At 43.7% G+C, this 12,561-nt stretch overlaps 1 protein-coding gene across 2 annotated transcripts in view; it reads right to left on the bottom strand.

The window, feature by feature from the left end:
- Positions 1–12,561, bottom strand: part of LOC310773613 (zinc finger protein GLI2-like) — a 138,848-nt gene that overhangs the window by 61,451 nt on the left and 64,836 nt on the right. The gene's annotated exons all lie outside the window — the stretch shown is intronic.

Below are 12,561 nucleotides of genomic sequence, written 5' to 3'. Positions count from 1 at the left end.
TGAGAGGGAAGCAGACCGTGATATTAGGACCCAAATCCAACAGGATCCAATGGTATACAGTATGTGTGTCTACTCCTGATCAAATAATTTGCTCCAGTTGGGTCCTGTTAAGGTTTTGGATTCATTTTAACTAAACTTTCCATTCCATTCCTCAGATTTAAGTAAAAGTAGCAGCAGGCTTCCGGGTAGTGTAGCAGTAGATTCCCTGCCTACGAACATGAGGGTCGCAGGTTAGCGCCCCACTGTGTATCATGTATCGGAGGAAGCATGGTGCTAGTCTACGGCTCTCCCCAGATCGGCAGAGGGTGGAGCAGCGACCGGGGCAGCAGGGGGAAATTGGCCAAGTAGAATTGGGGAGAAAATGGGGGGAAATCTGCGGGGGGGAAAAAAAGTAAAAATAGTAGCAACATTGCAGTATGTAGCAAGCTTTTTATGGAAAAATACATCTGTCTTGAATCTTGAATTATGTAACAAATCACTCTTAATTTACACCCGGTAGATTCGTCCTATTTGCCAACAGGAAATCCTGATATCTGGACACTAAATCAAGAGTGAAAGACCAAACTCATTGACAGCAGCGAGTGAGCGATCTGCTCCATCCAGAGAAACCTGGACTCACCAGCGATGGCTGAACCTCACCACTAAGTAACATACAATAAGAAGCAGAGGTGTGAGAGTGTGCAGCTTACTAGAGTAAAAAAGAAAAAAAGAAGCAGGCCAGCACTCCAAAATGTCCTTTCAAAAATGTAATTAGTTACCTGGGACAGAGAAGCACAACGAACGTTTCAGCGTCAAGCCTTCATCAGTGTGCAGCTACTGACATGTTACATTCTGGGTTCAAGCAGGGATGAAAGTGGTTTGAATTTCATACAGGAACTATACTACCCCAACCTTCATCGTTTCATATTGTCCTCCTCCCGCCCCCAGCTTCATGCATCCCTGAACACACACATCCATTTTTTGAATGCCTGTATGGTGTAGAAATTTGAAACACTTGACCAATGTATAGTGAATTATTTAGGCCTATTTAAACATTACAACAACAGACTCTCCTATGTGGACTATCATGTGTGATTTCAACTCTCCTTTTTGACCAAAACATTTACCACACACTGAACAATTAAATTGTTTCTCTCCTGTGTGAACTATTATGAATAACCGCGGTAGGCTACATTGTATGCTTTGGTGCGATGTAGGATTTTTTCTTTCAATAATATATCCTCATTACAGCCTCGCTGTAGTTGTTGGTGTTGTTGTGGTTATTTGACTTTCTGACCACCGCCTCAGTGCTTATTATGAGGCCAGAATAACAGATGCTGCCCTTGGCCATTGGGAAGGCTAACCATTTACTTTTGGGTTTATTGATTGTGTATGATTAAACTTTTTATCTATGATTTTATATTATTGCATGTTTTTGTAGATTGTTGGGACTTCACTGGCCTGGAACAAACGGCTGGACTGGGGGGAATGAATAGCTGTGCCAAAAAAAGAAGAAGCTAGGCCTATGTGCTGTAGCCTATTGTATTTTTTATTTGATATTTTTTACATTTTTCATTTGCAAGTTCAACTGTCAGCTGAGCTCTGTTATTGAAGCTTTGGCTAAAGCCCTGAATTTTACAATGATGTTTTGAAATAAACATGTTTAAAAATCGATTGTGTGTTAAAAGCTTGTGTTACGTTTTCATTAGCATTAATATATTACAGTAATTTATTTTCAATGTCCGCTATCAAGAGCAATTTGGTTAGGCCTAGTAAAATCGCTGGGCTGGGCGCAGTGTTTGTGGTGTGAGAAATGTGTTAAAAGCTTCTATTACGTTTTCATTAGCGTTAATACACTAAGGAAGATATGGGACCATAATTCATTTCAATGTCCGCTATCAAGATCAGTTGGTTCATGAAATCGCTGTGCAGTGTTTGTGGTGTGGGAGATTTGAGCTGTCAAAAGAAGACAAAAGACTTGCTCCTGGCCAATCCCGGCGCTTGACTGCTGCGTAGGCGGGCACAGGGCGTGGTTTTGGCTTAACCTATGTGGGTTTCGAAATAACGCAGTATGGACAGACAGATAGATTGCCGAGTTGCAGCAGCAGCAACACGGATTAAAACCACAGGTCTAAAACACTGCATTGGAACAATTTAGAAGCAATTTATGAGAGAGACTACTGTTGTTTATATTACCCTAATGACATAACGTCAGCCATGTGTTTCCTTGTTGGAAATTATGGATCGTGATTGCTTCTGCACTCTGCAGCAATCAGATTTTGATTGACAGGCAGCTGCATCTCTTCCCCCAACGGCGTTCAGGCACAGAAAGTCTTGAAGGAACGCAGCACCGGACGGTTCCGGCCCACTTTCACCAGTGGGTTCAAGTCAAACAGAAACTACTGTATAGTGTAGCATACTAGCTTAGCATGCATGCTCAAGTCGTTGACCTGAACTCTGTAGCCCTCTGGCTTGATTTGGATTCAGATTTTCTGAGGTTTGAGTGGGGCCAAGCTCATATTCAGCTTTGGCATGAAATCCTGAAGGTTTAGGTTGATCCTGCTGACTACACCAAATACATAGAAAAGGTCTGTCTGAAGGCATTTATTTGTTTCTGACTCTGGGAAAGTGGGAAAAGTAAACACTAAAATTCTCCAAAACAACTGTATCTCTGAACTACTGTATCTCTGTAACCAAATCACATACATTTAGGCTATTCTATGTGATCTCCTTTTGATAACGAATGTAATATTTTCACTTCCATTCACTGAGGCTCCCCTGAAACAGTTTGGAGCCCCCCTGGGAAGGCCCTCCTCCCACTTTGAAAACCTCTGGGTTTGAGGTTCTAAATATCGGTTTCTGTATATTCTTTGTTAACTGCCCAGTGCCCACCTCTGTGTCAGATGATGTCAAATGTCAGAGTTGTTCTGAGTTTGAATGTTACATTGTATCATGTATGTTGACCCACTGTTGATCATATTGGAATGCCCTGAAGCCCTACCTGCTCACTTCACTGTAAGTTGACTACTCTGGATAGCAGAGTCAGCTTAAATGCTACAATCTAAACGTCTGCTCTCTTCGATGTGCATGAAACACTTGTGAGTGATGTGAAGGGCAGGCGGAGCTGCTCGTGCTCCTGGACGCGCTCGCCCTCATAACACATGTATTTACTGCTATGGCTTCAACGAAGCTAATCGACCATGACGCCTCTCACACCTCCTGGCAGACATTACCTATATGTTCCCTATGCCTGCCTTTACATTTGTATTTTAATAGCTTGGATTGCAGCAGGTGCTAACATATCAATACCATTAACAAGGTGTACGGCTTTATTGCCTTCTTTAAACACACTCAGCTCATAATAGTTACAGACACAGGAATATTTGTTACATCTATTGTTGGGGCGCTGACATAAGTGAAAGGGTCTGGTGAAAAGTAGGCAACCGTGAAATATCGCACAAAGATTTATATATATATATATATATATATATATATATATATATATATATATATATATATATATATAATATATGTTTTAGAATGCACTCAATATAACTTTTAGGATCATATAGCCTACATATAATTTGTTAGCAAACTAAGCTTGTTCAGGGCAACTTTCACTTTTCTATTCACCAACTTTCAGAGCGATTTTCTCTGAATGTTGCATTTAGGAGTACGAGCATTCAAATAAACACATCTTCAACTATTTTCAGATTTCAATGTCGGACACATCATTTGAAAGCTTGGGCGGTGCTGTTTTCAAGGGCTTGTTTGCATGGCAATTTCATGGCACAAGTTTCTTAGTAAATAAGTAGTACAGTAGTAGTAAATCTCTGCACTCTTACCTCAAGCAGTCGCAAAAATAAATACACAAACTGCACTAACTATGTGGCAATAGACCCTTTTGGAGTGGACGTCACAGGGTTACGTGCGCACGCATCGCAGTAACAGGAACTCTGAGGAAGGAAATGAAGCCAAAACTAGAGAGATCCCCGGAATACGGGAAAAAGACATCTTGTGCCGTATAGACGCTGGACTTTCCCACTAGGAATATGAAGATGTCTGGCACTGCAACCTTGGCGATGTAGTTGGATCCTAGACCCATCCTGACAGTGAGTACGGGTCAGGAAACCTCACCTCATTGAAAGAGTTAGCTTATTTGTGTAAGATCACCTGTCTGTTGCTGGCAAACCTTTAAAACATGTGGAGAAGGCATCCGGACCTTCCATATTTCTATGACAGTTGAACCGCTAGCCGTCACTTTCTGCAACCAGTTCGGCTCCGCCCACAAAATACGTAATTGCTGTTGCAGTTACGTTCCATCATCCAGAAAAAGTTCAGCCCCCTTGAACTTTCTGTCCATCAAAACGTACGCACATTTGCTGGAGATGTAAGCATCATCATCAGTGCTCCACAGACAGACGGACAGCTGTCTTTCAAAATGAATGGAAGTGAACAGAGAAATGAATGCAGATGGACAGTCAGGCACCACGGACCAGTGTGGCCACAGCCTAACACATACTGTACATGCATTCCTCTGCATGCATCTGAACTGTGTGCGTGTGTGTGTGTGCGTGTGTGTGTGTGTGTGTGTGTGTGCGCGCGCGCGCGCGCGTATTTGTGTGTGTGTGTGTGTGACTACATTTGTGTGTGTGTGTGTGTACAGACACACACGCGTGTGTGCACATGTGTGTCAGTCCCTGCTCTGACTTGCTTCTCGGCGACACCAGAGATATATTACAGTGTGACAGTGAGTCTCGTCTCCAGTGTCGGGCTCTCTGATTTAGATAGATCACTCCGTCCGGCGCGGGGCTGAATAAACTCCCACTGTAGGTTTTATGAGACTGCTGCGGGAAGCGGACGGCTCAAACTTAACAGGCAACACCCGCCCTCCCTCCCCCTCACCCGCCCTCCCTCCCCCTCACACCCCTCCCTCCCCCTCACACCCGCATGCAGAGGAAGATATGACCTAGATACAAACAAACAGATCATGGCGCTAGTTTGCAACACTGCAAATCATGGGCACCTTCAAAAGTCCATTCATCTTGCTCCATGCTCTTAAAATCCTGTTTGCTTAAAGGTGCACCAGGCCAAAAAAACAAAAACTAATAAAGAAGTAATGTAAAAATATAGCACATCCTCTCAGGCTGAATCAGCAACAGGCATGGATGACATGAGTCACCAGATTGATGAACAATAATCTAATTGATTACAATGCATTTGAAATGTTAGGACTATTGCAAATAAGTTTAATAAAACAAAAGTGTGTCGATATTTGATCATAAAATGTGTTTGAGGAGTTACGCTGGTCTTCGGCCTTCATTATAAATAAAGTACTTATTATGTGAGAAGATTTGATGGCTAACTACTACTGTAGTTATGATTGTAAATATCTTGTTTTGGATAATTCACACTCGAATTTCCGTGACATTTTGTGAACAAATATATACCACAACTGACTTTACTTGATTGCATTTATTTAGTTTGATTAGGTATACATGTAGTATTAACATTTTGTTGAATAAATATATATTTAGTTTGGCCTTTGATGTGTTTGAATCCTCAATCATAGTCAGTTCCTCAGTCTCACAGGAAAAAAATTCTGGAATTGAAAAGGATGTTTACAGGTAACATGTTACATCTTCTTCAATATCAGACTTGTTATAGAGTTTATAAAGGATCTGTACTGCTCTGTCACATATCTCATAGAAGGAGCTGGTCTGGTTGCATTGGCTCAATACATATTAACTTGCATGTTTTATAGCTATTGGCAGGCAGTTTATGCAACTTAAGCCCACATTTTACATGTCGTTATTACCGCAAAATACAAAATAATTTTCCCTGCAGGACATCCACAGCCACACCCGGGCTGCATAAAGGTTCCTACCACAGGCGTTCACACAGGCCCAGTTCAGTGAGGAGTGGAACTCATAAAGGATCCTAGCACAGGCGTTCACACAGGCCCAGTTCAGTGAGGAGTGGAACTCATACAAATCAGCGTTACAGCGTAACACTTTATTTTGATATTCCGCCTACAGAGAGTCCACAGTGTATTTGTAACATTTCAACATGCTTATTTGTTGAGATTCAACTATTCAACTGTTTCGCTTTTGTCAGTAAATCTTTAACAGATTATGTAGCAGTGGTTGTTAATTTGGTCAGGGGCTCCCCAGGGGTCATTGATGGGGTTCCAGGGGGTCCCCAGCAAAAAGGGTAATAATCTAATTTCACTATAATTCTATCCATAAGTAACATAATGACAGAATATATGACTGTTTTGGTCATGGGCTTCATATACTTTCTGTAATAAAAACATGTACAAGTGTGACGACATCTCCTGGCCCTGTCTTGCAGGAGCCTGGTGTTGGGGACATTAGGCTGATTGGGTGCACCTGGGCACAGTGCACCCAATCATGTGACAATTCATGAACATAGCTACATATTCTCAGAATAATTTAGTAGCTCCGGGTGAGAAAAATCAGCTGTGTGGAACGGGAAGCAAACAAAATCTGTTAAACATCTACAGGCAAAAGTGAAACAGTTTTGAACAGAATTGTTGAAGGTCAACTAATAAGCTGTTGAAATGTTACAAATACTCTCTACTCTTTGTAGGAGGACTCTCCAAATACAGTGTTACCAAAATCAGCAGATCTACAACCAGCATGACCAGGTTAAAGATGCATACATGCAGGTTTGAATCCAGCTCCAGACCTCTGCTGCTGCCTCTCCTCCTCTCTCTCTCCACCAGTGTTGTAGTCAAGCCGGACTCGGACACGAGGTCGACTTGGACTTGAGCACTGATGACTCAGACTTGGACTCGAACATTCATGCATTTGGACTTGGAAGTTGGAGACGTAGGGCCCTATCTTGGTACAGGCAATATCCCCTATTTGCGCTTGCGCACCTGTTTGCGCGTGCCTTAAGGCAGGGAAGATACCGGTCTGCCTTGTGCATTTGTCCAGGTGTTATGCCGAGTTTTGCACCCCCGCCCGGCAGCAGCTAAACGCATCCCCACCTCACGGGAGCATATTGTAATGATTTATACTGAAATGTAACTGTTTAAAAGTTATATAATTGTCTGGGTAGACGTGACCTCCTTGATTTCTAAGTTAAAATAGCCCCGAAATATGTTGGGGATGCAATTCTCAGCGGGGATGCGGAAACGTCCACGGCACGTGCCGCAGGCGCAAATTAGAGCCGTGCCAAAATCATCTGCGCCCCCTAAATGCCAGCGCAAACGGGATTTGGGCGGTCTTAACTACCAGAATTATTCACGGGTGTGGCCAGGCAATGCCTGGGCATTACATCAATAAAAACCAATCGGATTCCCGTCTCGCAATCGCTGTTTGCGCGAGGCATGCAATATGCTGTAATTGTCTCCATGCGTAATAGAGTGGACTCACTCGTGCCAAGGACAGAGAGAGATGGAGAGAGCTTATTGACAGATCGTCTGTGGTGCCAACAACCCTCCGGGTTATGAAGGTGAATAGCTTATGTCCATTGTCCAACAAGTTTTCTCAATTAATTTCCTTCTTTGCGATGTGATAAAAGTTTCTCAGTGATTTATAGTTGATTGCCTCACTGAATTATCTGCTAATACCCAATTTTAGCAGCAGAATTTCATCCGTGCGTAATGACATATCAAAAGGAATTTTACTCTGCACTGCGCTGCGCTGCATGGAGATTATGATGCGCTCAAGTGCAGCGGGGTATTTAGCACGTAAGAGGTGCTTTTAAAAGCTCTTAGCGCAAAGTAATTGCGTGCTGCTGATGATAGGATAATGCCATCTATCCCCACATTTTTGCGCTGAAACGCCTAGTTCGGCATGTGGCACGCCTATGTCCAATACAATTATAACAGGCATGCGCTTGTTCACGCCCCCAATTTGCATTGCGCGCAACTGTTTTTGTGTTTGCTTGTTTCTGTTAGTTTTTTGTCTTGTCTAATAGGCCCTAATAATTTGGCATAAGATATTGATATAGCTATATCAATGCTGTGACATTATTAAATTTCGTGCAAGGGCAGGCACGTCTGTTCCATGTGGATTCACGCTCATGTACAGTAACTCGGGACTCAGACTCAGGCAATGGGGACTCCACTCTTCACTCGGACTTGGACTTGGAATCGAACACTGGGGACTCGAGATATAATGACTTGACTACAACACTGCTCTCCACTGCATCCTCTTTAATAAAGTAGAAACACCTCTCCACTGCATACTCTTTAATCAAGTAGAAACACCTTTCCAAAAAGTTGCAACACGCCAAAACTCTGTAAACTCAAAGATAGGAGCGCGCGCTAGTTTGGTATCCATCCACAGGACAGATCCCTCTCTCCATGTAGGTGGCTTACATCCCCCGAAAGGCCTCTCCCTCTCTGTGCAGCGACGGTGTCACAGAGGAGGAAGTATTTCCCCCTCTGAGCTCCCTCTGTCTGCCCGGCGCCGCGCGGCCCACAGCCTCCTCGCCTCCCCGCTGTCACTTGCCGGGCGACAGGGGAAGAAAAACCATCCTCTGTATCCGGTGTAAGGCAGGGGGAAAAAAACAGTCTTCCCCTCTGCTGCTTTTTATGACAGCCTTGACAAAATAAGCAGCCCTCTCATTACGGTATATGCAAACAATGATAAAGGGGACGGCGCCGAGATGTCATGTTAGACAATCAAGGAGGGGACCTCTGACACGCCGCCACGAGCGTATAACAAAGTGCCGCGCCAGGCGACAAATGACACCGCACTTAATTCGCTGCGCAATGTTCCTGTAATTAGGTGAATTTGGCACAGGCAGGGGGGAGCGACAGCTAGATCAAGGTCGTGATGAATTAGGGGTCCACTGTCAAGATCAAATCACATTAATCAAGGTGGCCGAGACCGCAGACAGACCCCCCCCGCCCCCCTACCCGCCCCCTTCCCTCCACTTTCCCAGCCGGGCGTGATGAATAGCCCTGCTTCCGCCAGGCGCGAAGTATGCATCACCATCAAATCTCTGAATTTAAATGTAAGAGTACTATTCGGAGAATTCTATTGACTTTTTTGTCCTCCCGCTAGGTCTTTTCTATGCGATATAGAGTAACTTTGGCTTCACAGCGAACTCTTTGGAAGAAGCTGGTCGTTCTGCCTCAAAGTGTGCACTGACTGCACCCCGTGCAGCGACCTGGCTGCACCGCACTGACCAGACTGATCATTTCACTGTGGACGCTGTTTGCCATGCTTCCCATTGATGTGCATGCTGTGCAACAATACTGGGGATTTTGTTCCACTCATATAGGGATATTGGATTTTTTTTGGGGCCGATATCTGATATGACGGTTTTTTCCAACTCTTTTGGCCGATTGCCGATACCAATAAACTGTATGCACACATTTTTCCCCATCTACTTTCAGAGAACATCAAGTCTCTCCTGTAGTGGAATTAACACATTATTATGTCTACTCTTATGGTGATGGCTCACTGACGGATGCAGACATGAATACAATGCTTTTCAAAATGTACACATTCACTGGACAAAATAAGAAAACTACTTCAACTTACAGTAGGTTAAGTAAAACATGCAGTTTTCTTTTCTTATTCATTTGTCAGTCAAACAAAACTGTAAGATTCATCGTACTTAAACAGGCTTCGATGATATCGGCAAAAATGTCATATCGGGCCGATGCTGATATTTAATTTAGCCTATCGGCCGATACCGATGGTGTGCTGATATCATTGTGCATCCCTGCATGTTGTTTTATTATGTTGAATATGTCTCACACTTGCTACACACTCATGATTAAACTGTGAATGCTGGTAGGGATGGCGGCGATCCGATCCAATATCGGTATCGGGTGCCGATATTGGCACTAATTCACGGATCGGATCGGGGGGGTTTGCAATTCCAGCGCGGGCCCGCACAGGGGGCGCTGGCCGTAATTTGCCCATGTATAATAGTATCCTTCTTTGCCTTGTATATTTTCTTAATTTTGTCTGCTTTTTGCAAGGTATATTAAAAAGAAAATCTTTAATTGGCCAAATCTTTGCCTATACTGTATATTCAAGAAAAATATTGGTATCGGCAGATATCCAAATTCAGGTATCGGAATCGGATCGGAAGTGAGAAAATGTGGATCGGTGCATCCCTAAATGCTGGTGAATTTTGTACAATGTTTGACTCTCACTATTTTCATTACAGACTGAATTTCCCTCAGGAAAATAAATGGCATTGCATCTCTTATTGAAGCACACACAGTAAGGAGCCTGAAAGTTGAACTCTAAGCACCAGCGCTCCACCACGCGCTGCCGGTACCGCTGACCACCCCCCTCTACTATGGGAGTTTAATTACGGTGCTTGCTTGGGGGCAACATGGCCTGGCTGCACCGCACAGATTAGCTCCACTGCAAAGCCATTAATGCATATAAAGAGGCGCTGGACGTCCAGGGGGTGGGAAAGGTTGCATGTATGTCGCTTGTGATGGATCCAGCACCGCTACAGAATGAAGTCCAGATTGATACGAGCCAAAAAGCAAACCTGCTCCCATTTCTTGTGTGTGTGTGTGTGTGTGTGTGTGTGTGTGTGTGTGTGTGTGTGTGTGTGTGTGTGTGTGTGTCTGTGTGTGTGTGTGTGTGTGTTTTACCGTTATTTATCTGGGGAAAGTTGGCTGAGGGAGCATGCTTTTGCCTACTTCATAATCACAAAATGCCTTGCTCAGTGGCTCCTCGGTTGTATTTGTCAAATGAGGGGCGAGTCTTCAGTGTTCGCTTTCTCGCTTTGGATCTAAGAGCGATCTTCACACACACAAGCTCACTTGTCTAACTATTAGCCAAATCAGTCTATGCTATTAGCACAGTGGTTCTCAAACTTTCTCACATCAAGTACCCCTAAACTGACACAAATTACACCACGGGCCCCCGTTGATGAGATTTTGTCCCAGGGTCCCCATCTTTCAGATGTTTTATTACAGAACATGTATGAAACATTATTCCCCTCTTTGCTGGGCACCCCCTGGAACCCCCTCAAAGGCCCCTAGGGGTCCCCAGACCCCACTTTGAGAACCACTGTATTAGCGTACTTCATCGGGGGGATGGTAACGAGCCAAAAACAGCAAAGCCTGCCCACATAATCAAACAGTATCGGAAACGAGGGATGCAGAGGGGGAGATTTTTAACGAGCATTGATGATTCACTTTGGAAGTGGGCTTGTTGTCATCTGCTTTTCATATTGAAGTTGGCGAACGCTCAGCTCTCATCATTGCCCCCTAAAACGAGCCAATGCTCCAGAGTTAAAAACACACAGAAAAGAACTCTGCCTTGTACGGAATATGTTGTAGAAAATTGAAGTTCCATTGGCATTTCCTAAGCTATAAGCTATAATTGCATACGCATAATTAATGGTATGACTTATTACCATGACATGACATCTCACACATACATTCACCCCAGTGACATTGAGGATTTCTCCCTTTTGCTGAAACCTTGGACAGTGCATCGTGTTCCATAACAATTCATAACAGTCTCCAAGTCAGACTGCACAGACGCACACACATTCCCAAAGTTCATCCCTCCTCTGTTTCTCTCTGCCTTCCTCAGCCTCCCTGAGTATAAAGCGTCTGTCAAATTGTGACATCGCCACTGAATATTTCGGACTCTGTATGACATATCAGATGTGTACATTGAGATTCAGTCCTCTGACAATGGAGTTTGTCAGAGTTTGTATGGTTTTAAATATACTTTCATAAGACATCTTTCTGGCTCTTGGCTTCATTCAATTTGGTTTATATTAGCTGTTATATATATTATATAGCGGATGAGGGATGGTGAAATTCCATTCTATAACAGTAACAGAATAGGAAACAATGATTTGCATCAAAGAGATCTGACACTTTTCCCACCGCTTCTGTACCTTTTCCATATCAAGGACTCCTTTTTAATCCACATTAGGGCCACGGATGGACCCCCATTTGATGACACTTTCGTCTCTTGGAACCAAATCTGACAATATTCGTTATTGCTAGATATGATTTTGTTCAGAATACCATGACAATCTGGTAATATAAGTAGAGAGATAACAGAGAAACTATGATCAAAACAGTCTTTCTTCTACACTCTCTAATTATAGAATTTTCTTGCAAATGAAATATAGTTAAGTTGAATAATTGATCAATCTGCTGGGGACCCCCTGGAAACCTCTCAAGGACCCCCTTGTGTTCGCCGGCAGAGCCGGCCCGCCCTATACGCGAACTAAGCGGCTGCCTAGAGCCCCGGGAGTTGCCAGGGGCCCCCGCAATTTTATTTGTAGTTTGTAGTTGAAACAAAAACATAAATACTGTAGGCTACATACAGTACAACACAAAAGGCTGTTATTTACCCTTTGTCGCCACCTGGTGAGTAAATATATATGTAACTAAAACCATTAAAATTGACAACCGGTCCGCAACTTTTTTTTCCCATGTATCTACCGGTCCTTGGCACAAAAAAGGTTGGGAACCACTGGTTTAACTGACCTGTCAACCCCTATGGCTGCTGGCTTATACACGCTTGCTTGACACTGATAGGTCTACAAACGAGCGTCATCATCGTCACGTTTGTTTGACCCCCCCCCCCCCCCCCCCCC

This window comes from Poromitra crassiceps (assembly GCF_964638095.1).
Source record: "Poromitra crassiceps genome assembly, chromosome: 3".
Taxonomy (NCBI): domain Eukaryota; kingdom Metazoa; phylum Chordata; class Actinopteri; order Beryciformes; family Melamphaidae; genus Poromitra; species Poromitra crassiceps.
This window is presented reverse-complemented; position numbering and strand designations above follow the sequence as displayed.